The 14,507-nt window shown below is 39.5% G+C and overlaps 1 pseudogene; it reads left to right on the plus strand.

The window, feature by feature from the left end:
• The first annotated feature begins 13,239 nt into the window (after nucleotides 1-13,239).
• On the plus strand, nucleotides 13,240-14,205 carry LOC103700914 (cytochrome P450 81Q32 pseudogene; annotated as a pseudogene).
• Nucleotides 14,206-14,507: the final 302 nt, after the last annotated feature.

Genomic DNA, 14,507 nt, shown 5'->3' on the forward strand with positions numbered 1-14,507 from the left:
ACTCCCTCTGGGTTGTGCTTAATTCCAAGCTATATGGTCGAGGGAAATATTACAAGTATCTGGAACACAGTTACTTTCTGTAAGATTTTGTAACAATTCAGAACTTCACCCAAAATAGCTAGTCAGAAGATATTATTTGGATTTCTTAATCATAAATAAGTACCCAATATCTACTCAGCAAATAACCAATGTGGGACTAAATACGCGCCCGCACGGATCCTCACATACTCTCCTGTTCAAGCGCTGACGTTTTTGTCAGGCTAAGGGTTTAAATTCATTCAAATCTAATCATAAACACCACGATCGGTCTGTGATCAGTCCCAATTGATCCGTGCAGTAGTGTCCTCTAGTTCACATAGGTTATGGGACAGGTCCGCTCTGATACCATTTGCAACAACCTAGGAACCCATCCAAAATGGCTAGCCGGAAGGCATTATTTGGGTTCCTTGATCATGTATAAGTACTCAAGATCTATCCAGCAAATAACTGATGTGACACTAAATACATGGCCGCACGGGTTCTTATAGATTTTAATTATTCCCTCTTCTGATCCCGCAAAAGAGGAAGAACAATAAATAAAAATTAAAAATTCTTCATTTTTCTGATAAATAAAATTGGCATGTTCTTTCATACGACAGTTCTTATAATGATGAATAATATTGTAGATGAGATCCCAGACCACCATGAATTATCTTTCCACAAGCTTCAATCACATGTATAATTGTATATTGCTTCGATCATCTTCCATTCGCAATTGAGCTGATAAATGAAAGTAAGGTTCCTTTCGGTTGGTGAATAAATTTGAAGTTTATTATTCAGTCATATTCAGTCAAACAACTATTTTTGACATATGATATTGCGGAGAGAAATATTTGGGACTTGAAAGAAGTTGAAAGCCACTTTTTTTGGTATTTATTTCTTTTTGGCGGCATTGAAACTATTTGGTGGAATGGATCCAATGGCTTTATCAGGTTAAAATGGATAAAAACATGAACAAAATTCTTTCAACTAATATTTTTAAGGTGCAAGTGAAAGATAATGCACTGATGGTGGTCACTTATCCTTAGGCCATAGGAGGGAGAATGGTCTACTTCGAGGATTCACAACATCAATCGCCAAACCGAACTAGCACGAGAATATCCTTCTAAACTTTTGGATTGTTTTAGATAGAGGGGCTAACTTTTGGAGGGTCTAATCCATGGCATCGATTTTTGGGATGATTTGGATTTTATGTGAAGAATAAAATTGCCTTACCAATTCTTGATGTGCTTATTAGAGAGTGGAGGGGGCCGAACCATAGTTGGAGTGAATAAATTTTTCCTTTTGTGGGATTATTCTATTCTATCAATTTGGTACAACAAAAGTCTCGTGGACCAAAATAAAAGTATAACAGATGCCACATGCCTACAAGATGAACAACACAGACATGCAAGACTATCTAAACAACAAATTTAATTATTTTATAATAAATTTTAAATCAATAATAAGACAAGCTTAATCCTCAAAAATTAACGTCATAAAAATTCTATAAGTCGTCATCATCAACAAATAACCCAAGATAGTCTGAGTCACAAAGTTCCAAAATATTACTAATATTTATTCTAGATAAAAGACTCTAAATCAAAGCAAAATAAATAAGAAAACCAAATAACACAAATGACCAAGATAGCTAAGATCTACTACATACTCCAAGCAACCTAGAGCGGTCCTCCAAGTCCCACAACCAACCATAGATCAGAATCTGAAAATAGGAAGGAAAGAATGCCAGTAGGAAACAAAACACTTCAAAGTGGGTCAAAGCATGTCAACAAATTCTAAATCAAATACAATTTATAACTTATCATTGACCAAGTAAAATTTTATTTTTATTTAATTTTAGAAATAATATTAGTTTTCTTTTCAAAAGTGTACTTTACAGAAATTCATACTAAATCCAATATTTGGCTATCGCTACGTAACCCAATAGCATGGATCGAACAACGGATAATAGATAACAGTTAACAAATAACGAACGCCTAATAACTCCTATTCTAATTACCAGTGGTGCAGTGTCGAAACTAGTTTCTTAGTTTATAAGTTGAGAGAACCAATGTATAATTTCCATTGGCACAGATAGCTTTGCTGAAAATATGAATATAAAAATATTTTCACAAGTTGCCCAACAAATTTTGGGAATAAGCAGTGTGATCAAAATAATTCCTTTTCAAGAACATAAAAATGTATATATTATTCTTATTTTATTTGAAATACAAAATATAAAATGGTTGACCATTTAATATCAAAGAGCAAAACAAAAGGTCAAAAAATATTTTACCAAATAATATAAACTATAATTTTCTAAAAACTCTTAGAAAATACACTATGAAGTGTTAAGTTGATTACCTCCTCTCGTTTCAAGACCCCGCGTCAGTTAGAAGGGTCAGCTTCACCTATTCAAATTTAATTATTTTTATTATTACAATCTTAAAAATCCAACAAAATAGAAAATTCTAAAGAGCCCAAATAGGGCGGAATAACCCAACTTGGGGTACAACAAGCATGTGGATTCAGGCTCGAATATGGGTAGATCAAGGATAGTCTAGCAAAGGGGCGATGCCTGACAGCCGTCGATCGGGATAATGTCATCTGTGCAAACGTCAGACTGGGTACAAGTAGCTCAATAGAGACCGAGGATGATCAAATCTAAATGTGTCCGTCAAGAACTAGGATGGAGGCATTGACATGGGCAATCGGCTGAGAACTCCACCGACAAGAGCCAGCAATAGAGATGGCCAAAAAAAGGAAGAATAGCCTGATAATCAAACCTGAAAGCGGGGTTAAAATGGGGATGTTTGTATTAAGATTATTCTGGTGAAATCTCAGTCGACGATGAGGGCTTTATACAAGAATAAAAAAGGAAAAGAGGTTAGGAGGACTTACCTAATGTTCCGGCGAGGGCACGACTGTGATCTTCGACTAGCACAATAAATGGATTTTGAGAGGAGAAGGGGGATATTAGGAATGATTTCTGGTGGTGGTTCGGTGATGGGGAAGAACTGTGTTTGGGGTCTCATAAATTGAGTGGAGGCTAGGGTTTCCTCACCTCTGGTAAAGTCTAAGGAGGTGGAGGATTCTTCCTCCTTCATCTGTGTTTCAGTAAGGCTCTACCCTATTTTTATTTTTATTTTTATTTTTTTTTGCTAAAGAAAAGGGGTAGAGGGGAGGAAGGGACAAGCCCACCCCCGCGTAGCAGCCCCCACTGGGCCCCCGCCCCGTCAGGAGAATATTCGATGCGGGCAGAAATGGCCGTGCTTTAGGCACCCCGACCGGTTTTACTCATGCCTTCCCCACCCATGAACCCGGCTCAGCGACTCCTCTGGGCTCTAGCTCGAGTTCCAAGTGTGAGTACGTTACACCTGGCACCACCCCGGCTACTAGCGATCCAAGAGCGGCCTATATCTCATGTCCAAGCAGTGGCCGAAGCCACATTTTAATCGTCGCCGCAGCGACTCGAACTTGGGACCATGAGGTTAGAATCCCCGCCCAGTACTACTAGGCTACCACCTTGGTGGCCTCTACCCTATTTGGAAAGGTAAAGCAGGCCTTTAGGCCTTGCTTGGCAATAGGGCCAGGTTAAAAAGTTGGCCCTCATAAGAAGTATCAGAGTAAGTCCATTTTTCAAACTTATCCTAATAAGATTTCTTCTTGGCTACTTTTGGGATGTTTCGTGGCTATTTACACCACATCCAAACTAATATCTATGACTTAAGGACCAGTCCACAGTAGATCTAAAAAGGTCATTCAGTATGTATCAAGCACTAGCAAGTATGTGAAAGAAAAATTTGGGCAAACCGAATCGAAGATTTTAAAAAGATATCAACTTTCAAGTACCCAGGTGCAAACTGAACATTATGGGACGAAGCACTTGGCTAATTAGTTGAAGTTCTTGGCCACCAAGTCAAGTTGCTTCCTACCAAGTATCAAACTAGGTCGAAACACTAAGGTTTCATGTCGAAATTCCAAAGTTTCAGGCCCAAACACTATAATTTCTAGCCATAATACCAAGGTTTTTGAGCGATATACCAAGTAGGTTTCATGCCGAAACATCAATATTTCTAGATGAAATACCAAGTTTTCAGGCCAAAACTCCAATGAATCAGGTCAAAACACCGAGATATACATACCGAGAATTTTGACCGATACACCAAGAAGGTTGCAGACCGACATATCAAGGTTTTTGGGTAAAATACCAAGCTTCAAGCCGAAATACCAAGTAAACTGGCTAAAACAATATGGTTTCTTGCTAAATATTATGGTTTGTAGTTGAAATATCAATATTTTTGATTGAAACACCAAGGATTCTGACTGAAATACCAAGGAGAGTGCATGCTGAAATGCCAAGAATTCTGGCCAAATCACTAGAAGTGCTGACAAAAATACCAAGGATGCAAGCCGTGTGACATAAACTGAAAAGGGAGAGTTGTTGGCCTAGGACGAGGCCTTAGGAGAACGATGTCTAAGGATGGTGGTTGGCTATTAGGTACCACTACCATGCAAGGAAGAAGTGGTCGAACTATCTGTCTTGCATGGCAATTACTAGCCTATGTAGCACGGACAAGCATCCGTACACTACAAAAGAATTGATATCTCCCGGCGCTATGTTTCGTCTATACCGACGCTTTTAAGCGTCGGAGAATTTCCCACCCACGCTCCCCAAAGCGTGGGTCCGACGTCGGGCAGGTGGGCGTGGGTCCGGTTTAGGCCGACGCGTCAAAAAACCGTCGTCGCTCTATGCCGACGCTTTTAAGCGTCGTTCCGTTTCGAGATACCCGATGCTTAAAAGCGTCGGCGTACTTCGACCGACGCTTCACACGGATGTTTCTATTGGACTATGCCGACGCTTAAAAGCGCCGGCTCATGCTCCCTGACCGACGCTATAAAGCGTCGTTAAAGGCGTTCAACATTGCTTGGTATTTCCGACGCTATATAGCGTCGGCAATAGCATTTTTGTTAAAAAATTTTTTTATAAAAGCAATTTTTAATACTCTGTATACATTAATTCCTAACAAAACACATACACTAAATCACATAGATAATAAAATACACATCACAAACAAGAACTTTTCATTCAAAATATTCATATTGTTATATTTGATTACATTATACTTCAAAAATATTCTAAAAACATCCATCTCAAATTCCTAAGTACACAATCTACGATGTATCAAGAGTCGACGGCATCATCATCTCTACGAATAGATGAAGTATCAGCAACCTACAAGAAAAAAAAATACTTTAGAAACTAAAAATACGAAAGTCATCACGCTCATACAAGAATACATTATAATTATATAAAATATTCAAATATATTTAGTTATGTACCGGAGGAGCAAATCTCTGCAAAAAAGATAAAATATGGTCAAGCTGATCCTGCAAAGATTGTATCTTCAACTCTTAACTCTGCTTCAACTCCGCCATATCAGTCATATGACTCTGCCTCATCTCCTCTATCCTTGTCTCATATGACTGCTTTATCTGTGCCATCTCTGTCTTCAAACTACAAACCTCTGCAGTGCTAGTACCTTGTCTGGCATCTTGGGTATATCGGCTCACTGCAGACAGCTGAGTGGGGGTAACTCCGACACCGTAACCCCTCACGCGACCATAACGTTCTGGGCCCATCAATTCGGCATAGACCTGAGCCTCGACGCGACTGGCCGCGTCAGATGATGATGACTCTCCGACGCGCTCTGAAATAAGATTTGTAGCTCTTTTCTATATCTCTCTCAAAAAAATAAACAGTCACATTAATAATTTAAAAGAAGTAAAATTAATAAAAAAATTATGATCAAATAAAAAATGAATACATACAACTATATCTCTCGACTCGTCTCGGACAAAGCTGCCATCTCGATGAGTGTGGGTCATCTTATAAAACTCTACCTCACCAGGCTCTCTTCCATGCTCTACTATCTACACATACGGAAAGTATATTGGCAAACTATATATCATGATACGTGCTATATGTTAGTAGAGTTTCAAATAGTTTCAAAAGAACTTACGAATTCATTTCTACGCCTTGCAATAAGATTGAATAAAAGATTTCCTGTACGTATTGGCCAACTCCCCTCTTTCCTTCCATAACTAACAAAATGAAATGCAAAATTAGATGAGCAGGGGTGTTCTCCTAACGTTACTATAATTAGTCCATTTCTTTCCTTTCCTTATGGCGAAGCGCTTTCTCTATCCACTAAAGCAAGAAGCGCAGACCTATCTTAAGCTAGCGTAGGCTTTCGCTTTCGTAATAAGGGCAAGTCAGGACTAAGCATCTGCTTTATCAAAGAGCCGCTTCTTCATGCGCATCTTTCTTCCCTAACGAGGCGAACCAACCACCCTGCAGGCGTGGGCTCTCCATTTAGGTAGCTTCCTGGATCTCCCGCAATAAGCGCAAGTGGTTCCGCCAGACGAAGTTGTAACGACATAAGGTTTGACGAGCATGATTGTGATAAATGGATTCGATTCGCCTTATAGCGAGGAGCTCGGCGAGCGGAGGAATGGCTCGACTATAACTCTTCGAGCCTGAAGTATGAGGAACTGCTTGAGATGCTCGTGCAGCTCTACCAATATTAGAATATGTCTGCCAAAATAAAAGCACACAGTATAATATGATTCAATGTATATATTTGCAATCTATATTAGTAATAAAGATAATAGAAGATATTGAAACAATATACATGACCTGTCCTCTTTCAGAAAACCAGTAGTGAACAAGCTCCCTCCACTACTGAGGATATACATCAGGAGGAGTCACACGAGCAACCTCCTCCTCTGTCATACCCCCGCGCTTGAAGTCCGTCTTCAATTTTGCTTTATATTCTTTCCATTTGCGGTTGAGGGACTTTAGCACCCAATCATGGCTCTCTGGAGGGAGTACAAACTTACCCTACAACAAGGTACAGAATGTTATAATAATATTAAACCTCTAAAATAAAATTATGGTACAAAGCAAATTAACATACAGAAGGTGTCGAATTAAAAAGAATAAATTCAATTCATTACCTCTATAAGTTTAAGAAGCTCAACCTTATACGAAGGAAGCATGTCATTCCACTTCGTATAGTTGAGCGGACACAGCTGACCCTTGCGTGCAACCGATCCTAAAAAGCTTGATAGAAGACTTCCAGCTCTATTGATGGGCTGCCCCAATTCGTTGCATCGGATGATGATCTTCTCACCCGGAGGAAGCTTCCACACATCCTTTGCTTGAGTGGGTCCCCGTCTCGTCCTCACCGTCCCCTGTCCATCTATTAAAATTAAATAAAATATGTCTTAAAAAGTTGAAGACAAATATGAACATAAAATATGAACTTTAAATCGAATTACCCTGGATCCGGAGCTCATCCTCCGGGCAATCAGCAGGAGGCTCGTGCTGAGATCCTGACTCGTGCTGCTGGTGCTCACATGGCTGCTGGGACTGTAGGGACTGATCAGAAGTAGATCCCACCTGAGAATGCTGGAACTCCACATCTCTAAATCGTCTCCCCCGGGGCATATTGTTACCTGGTATGCATAAAAAAGAATCAATATTTGGTTAAATGATAAATTTATACTAAATAAAGTTCCCCACCATCTTTTGCTCTTATTTTAGTTTAGTGAGTTCCCCACCATCTTTTGCTCTTATTTTAGTTTAGTGAGTTCCCCACCATACTGCATGCTGCAATGCAATCGATAATTAGGTATCTCACTTGCAAAAGCAAAGTTTCATAACCAATTTACAAGCATTGGATTGTGCTTCATTGCTTGGTCTGAAGTTGCAAAAAATGAATGTTACCAATTTGTGTTAGCATCTAGAAAAAGGATGTTAAGAAGGCTTGGAAAAAAAGTGGGGAATTTGATTTATGATAGCCACTTCCCCCTTTTCCCCTAGTAAGAAGAGAGAAAGCCACTTACAAGAAGAAAGCTCATTCAAGATCCTCCTAATAATTGGGTCTAAATAGCCATCGTGAAAGGACTGTGAATAGAAGCAATGCTTTTAGCACAATCAAATTACTGAGCCCTTAGGTATATTCTAAATGCCAAACCCCACAGATTCAACAATTTTTCTGTTCCCAAAAGAAATTGATGATAACAAAGTAAAGTTTTTTATTCCAAAGTCCTCAATGCTTATGGCAATTTAATTATTAACCTCTCTCCCTTATTTGAGAGTGTACAATAAAAGATACAAGTGCATGTGAAAAATCTCACCAATACCAGAAATTAAATGAGACATGGCCAGCCCCAAAATCAGCAAGCTAATGAATAAAGCTACAAAAAGATAAGGGGTGAGAAATCTATTTTGCCTAAACAGTTCTCATCAAAACGTTCATGACTGAAAGTTCCTATCAGATAACTGCCCAAAGTTTGTAGGCATGTGTGTAATGATGTGAAGTCCTGAGACCAAAACAGTCATATCCACTGTAGTATGCGGCAACTTTCTATAACCCATCAGAATTTGAATGTCGAGAAGGAAAATTGTTCTATGACAAAAGATTCCAACAAGTGTTTTCCCACCCATGAAAGCAAAGTTGGTGGGCAAACACTAGTGTATGCCCTGAAGGTTCTTAGAGTAATAATAACTACCTCCAAATTCCTACAAGTCAGAAAGGAATCAATGCCATCAAGATAATAGCTTAGATGCTGCTCAAGATAGCATCAAGATAATAGCTTAGATGCTGCTCAAAGAATCTGTTCTATTATAGTTAGGAGGAAAGAATTACTTGCAAGGTCCGGAAGCGAAGTGAGAGATTTGATATCCTCATTTATCCTGTTCATTGAAGAAGTTTGAAGAAGATGTGTTGAATCTACTGTAGCTGGCACATCCCTTGAATCTACTGGCACGGCACTGAAACTATTCTAATACAGTAAAATATTGAGAAGACAGAGAACTAGGAGAAGAGTTTGAATGTGATCTTTTCTCATTAGTCCAAGAACTTACAATGTGTGATTGTAGACATGCGGAATTCTTATGAACATTACATGCGGAATTCTTATGAACATTGTTTTAAAAACAGCCACTACAGCAGCTATAGTGGCCATTATATAGATATTATGTGATTGTAGACATTACATGTGGTTGATATTTTCATTGCTTTGGCCTTGATCTTTTTTCCTTATTTGTTGCATGAAGTTGATATAAAATAATGATTTTTGATACTTCATAAAAATATATTGATATGTTTCAACAACCCATTTTGAGTACATGGTGCCCACTATAGCACCTGCCATCTGCTCTTCGCCATGAAACCCCCCGGCTACTATGTTCCTGCAATCCACTTTTTAGTACATTGCTCATGAAGGATTTTAAAGAGTCCTTTGTTTCCATTTGAGTTCACTCCTTGCCTCTATCTACTCCTGAATGGAGATAAGCATTGCCACCTTTCCCTTTGAAAATATGAGTGTGATTGGAACACTTGTGTTTAGTTCATTAGTTGTTAAGGGTTTCCCTTTCTTGTGCACTTTCAACTTCTTGTAAATTATAAATGTAGATACTACGATTACATAATCCTAATACACAATGCATTGCCATATTTATCTACTTCAAACATTGTCGACCAATCAAATACAACAAAAAACTCCATCAGAGAAATAACAAAATTCAAATTGCAGCCACTCATCATCATCACCTATGTCATTTCCAAAAGCAAAGTTTCATAACCAATTTACAAGCATTGGATTGTGCTTCATTGCTTGGTCTGAAGTTGCAAAAAATGAATGTTACCACTTCCCCCTTTTGTGTTAGCAAAGTTTCATAACCAATTTACAAGCATTGGATTGTGCTTCATTGCTTGGTCTGAAGTTGCAAAAAATGAATCTCACTTAATTGACATACTAACACAAATTTATGTTGTTTTTATGTGGCTGTGGTCGTTTGGTCAATTGGTGAACCAGTTGGATCTCAAGGTAGTATTATCTAAACCCTAATTATGCTTTTCTCTTTTCCCTCCAATATGAATCATGATCTAGTGATTTGCACAAATGACTGTGAATCTGAATTGGGACTGGGCTTCTTGATCAAGATTTCTATGGTTCATAATACTCATGTTTCCTTCCTTTGATTAAAGTTTCTTGGGGAAGCTGGGGGGTTGGATTTGTTAACTGATCCTAGGCCTATTAATCTCCAAGGAGGAAAAAAGTCCCACATGATTCAGGCCGGAGAGTGTTGGGTTGATAAAAACGGTACTCAAATGGGCTTACAAGCCTATAAATCCAGTAGAAAATTCAGTCCAAATCTTGATAGATTATCTAAATAGGCTCTTAGGAGAACTGATTTGATACTTAATTTTTTAACTTAGCCAAATAGCAACAAAATAATAAAAAATAATAATTGTTCAATGTGCATCAACGATCATACTTATCAGGGTTGCCGCTCGATCGAGGTTTGAGGTCTGCTCGGACGGCGCCGGAGAGAAGGGAGGAGGAGGAGATCCTCGGGCGGAGGCAAAGCTAGAGTATCAGTAAAAAAAAAAAAACACCCACGAACACACGAACAAGAAGAGGCGGAGAAGGAGGAGAACAAGCGAGACGAGAAGGAGGGAGAAAAGGGAGGAGGAGAAAAATACCTCAGGTGGAGGTCGGGGTTGGTCGGTCGGCGCCGGAGAGGAGGAAGGAGGAGAGGAGGTTGGAGTCGAACGCTCGGCACCGGAGAGGAGGAAGACGGGTGGCAAAGGCAGCGCCAGAGAGGAGGAAGATGGAAGCTAGGGCAGTGCCGGAGAGGAGGAAGACGGAAGCCGGAGAGGAGAAATAGGGCAGAATGAGGGAGGGATCGATCGGAGTCGGGCACTGGGTTTTAAGGGTTTCTAGCCTTAGACGACGCTTAGAAGCGTCGTCTTTGATCGACGCTTATACGCGTCGTGTTTACTCGACGCTTATAAGCGTCGTCTTAGGCCGGGGACAATAATGACGCTTAAAAGCGTCGTCCTAGGTCCAGCTCCCACGCTTCCCAGCAACGCTTTCGCTAGACGACTATGACGACGCTTTTAAGGGTCGTTTATTCTTCAAAATGCCGACGCTCTTAAAAAGCGTGGGCAAAATTTGGCACGGCAGAAAATTTTGCCGACGCTTTTTCCTAGCGTCGGCAAAAAAGGGTCGGCCTTTTCTAATTTTACTGTAGTGGTAATAACTAATGATACCCATCTTTTCACCATCCATGATGTAAGAGGAGGGATAACACTAGCTACCCTGCAGAACTAATTAATTGCACTCATCTTACCACTATAGAGAAAATAAGTGGAGTGGTTGTGCTGCCTACGGCTCTCGGTAATAGTAGCCCAAATGGCATGCAATGTTAAAGACAGCCACCATTAGATTCCAGAACCATCGAAGATGGAGGCCAAATATAGATAGCAACCATCGGAGTGGGTAATTATTTTATTTTAGGAACAATTATTATGTACTTGTATAAATAGAAGAATTATACATTATATGTGAATCCCTCGACAATCAATCCAATAGTATTACTTCATATTTTATTTTTATCTTTATAATTTATCCTACAAGTAGGTATAACTTAGATGTTGTACTGTAGCCTAGAACTACACCCTTATAGTAGTCTAGTGCTGCATTTTAATTCTAAACCCGGCGATACAATCTTTTACCATAGTTTAGCGCTATACCCCTATCCAAATTTATCTCCTTCAAACAATGGTTTGACGATGGTGTAAGTCATTGAAGGTCACTGGGACCTATGCTACTCTATATATTTTTTTGATCAACATCTTTCTTACTAGTTTAACGCCTGTGGCACGCCCTTGCATATATCTAGACCTTGCTCGAGCAAGCTTGGTGGTGCTGTGAGATACGGGGCCGACTTCAGCCCCATTCCCTTTTTGGAAGGGGCCAAAGCCCCCACGGCCGCCGATTACACCAAATCGCCGCAGGAATTGCGGCAGCGAACCATTCAAAATAACGCTATTAAACCCTCTCTCTCCTCAAAATCGCCGCCGATTATTTTTTTGCTCTTTTCTATATTTGTGTTTTATGTACCGCCTCCGGTTAGGCGTCACTGCAGTAAGTCTCGTGGGTTCCCAAAACTTCGTCGATACAAACATCCATCGTCATGGTTTCCAGTGCTTAGTAGCATGAGTTTTTTTTTTAAAAAAAATTATTTTCCCTTCTTTGTTTTAAACAAGAGCCTGTAACTAGTCCAACTGTCCAACAAAATCCACATACACTGCCATGTGTAAAATGGCTTGTCCTTACCTTCTCACATAAAATAAAAAAGATTGAAGCAGGGGAAAGACTCAAGCCAAAAAAAGAAAAAAAAATCTTCTCTAAGTACCAAAAACATGACAAAAGTCCTTGATGTATTCAGTTTAGTTCAAACTCTAAAGCATATATTTGTAGATCAAAACAGTAGATAAAAAAAGGTTCTCTATAGCCTTTATTCCACACTAACTTATACTGTAGCCAAAAAAAAAATGAAATAATATAGTTCTTCAAGATACAGGGGATATGGCGTCCACCTCGTCTCATGCTCTAACCTCACTCCAAAAATCCAAAATAACTAGATCTGTTGAAGAAATTTCTAATAGCATAAAGATGAGCAATGATGTTCAACAAAGTTAATGGGTGATGTTTAACTTCTTATATTTTTTTCTCGTTAAAAAGGAAATCATATTAGTCTAGGCTTTGTCAAACTTTGTACAATTAATGTGCAGGAAAAAAAAGTACGACAGCTGTGCATCAACTCTTCATCTCTTTTATGGGAGTTTTACATATGAATCACACACTAAAATGTTAACCTGCTCGATATAACAGTTCTTCGTCAACTTGCAGCTGTATCTTACATCAACCACACAGTTCAATAGTGAATAAATCAATCAAAATGTTAAATATCAACTTTATCTGATCAGAATTTTTTTGCTGGGGGACAAAATGTGCTATCAGTGAGCTATTCCAAAAAAATTTCTCAAATGAAAAAACTACAAACCAACTAGTTTTGACTCTTTTTTTTTTATACTGAGATCCTGTGTCATTCTAGTACCACTTCGTGCATCATGAGCAATTAGGGATTTATCAATAGGTAATGTTGCTCCAATACCTAACCAAAGAGCTAGCCTTGAACATCCAAAAATGAGCTCCAAAATAGAGCATCCCTCACACCAAAAACAAGTAATCCACCTAGAGTTTAATGTCATTCACTTCAACGAGAGAAATTCTCACATCCACATTGGGGCTTTTCTGATTTCTCTGCACCACAGTGGATAGTTACTGTTGCAGCCACTTGCAGACCTAAATTCAATTCAATGATGCAAAAAAGAAAAAAAAAAAAAAAATCTGCAAGCCAAGCTAGCATGATTCCCAAGCATCACTCAAGCTCATCCATGCAGCATTTTTTCTGTAACAGGGTTTATTAGCAGCAGGCACAGGTACTTCAACTGACACAAATGAGTGGGCGATGACTCTCCTCCTCAACAATCCAGAAGCGTTGAAGAAGGTGAGGGACGAGATTGACGCTCAAGTAGCAAATCATGTCCGCCTGCTGGAGGAATCAGATCTCTCCAATCTTCCTTACCTCCAATCTTCCTTCCTCCAACCGAAACTCTTCGGTTGTACCCAGTAGTCCCACTCATGCTGCCTCATGAATCATCCCAAGAGTGCAACGTGGGAGGTTTTCATATTTCACGCGGAACGATGCTGCTGGTCAATGCATACTCAGTTAACAGGGACCCCAAGGTATGGGAGGAGCCTGCAAGGTTCATGCCGGAAAGATTTGAGGGTGCGAAAGGGGAAGGGAAGTTGATGATCCCCTTTGGGATGGGAAGGAGAAGGTGCCCGGGTGAAGGCCTTGCAATGAGGGTGGTTGGCCTAGCATTGGGAGCCTTGATCCAGTGCTTTGAGTGGGAAAGAACTGGAAAGGAGGAGGTGGACATGGCAGAAGGCTCGGGTCTATCTATGCCCAAGGCTATTCCTCTAGAGGCCATGTATCGGCCACGCCAAATCATGCTGGATACTCTCGAGAAACTCTGAGTCGTTTCTGCACGCTTTGAACGTAATCCAAGAGGATCTAGTAAGATCCGTTTAGTAGTAGTTCGACTCTGTGTGTAGCTCCTTCAATAACTAGTGTTCGGTTTAGCCGCATGCAGATCTACTTTGTCAGATTTCTTCTTTGGATATATGGTCAGCCCCGTAGGCTATCACGCGAATCATTTACTATTGACAGATAATCTTATTCCCTTTGGAAAGAAATATAGTGTGTTGACTTCAGCAAGCAGCACAAGTTGCAGCTAGTTGTCCGATGTCAATCTACTGAGCAAAAACCAATTGAAATGTCAAAGAACTATAGAAATAATAATAAAAAAAAGCATACCACCAAGCTTACTAATGTCTCGTATGGAAACTTAAAAATTTTAAATTCTCAATGAGAAAGAGTCTTGTGCGTTGAAAGTTGAATTATTTAAGGTTAATTAATAAACTTAAATAGATTAGAGGGATACTGCTATAACCTTTCCGGTTTAGCAAATACAAAATCAATCAAAAACCGCTTCCTA

This window comes from Phoenix dactylifera, chromosome 1 (assembly GCF_051530095.1).
Source record: "Phoenix dactylifera cultivar Ajwa chromosome 1, Ajwa_hap1_PhDact_Kaust_v1.1, whole genome shotgun sequence".
Taxonomy (NCBI): Eukaryota; Viridiplantae; Streptophyta; class Magnoliopsida; order Arecales; family Arecaceae; genus Phoenix; species Phoenix dactylifera.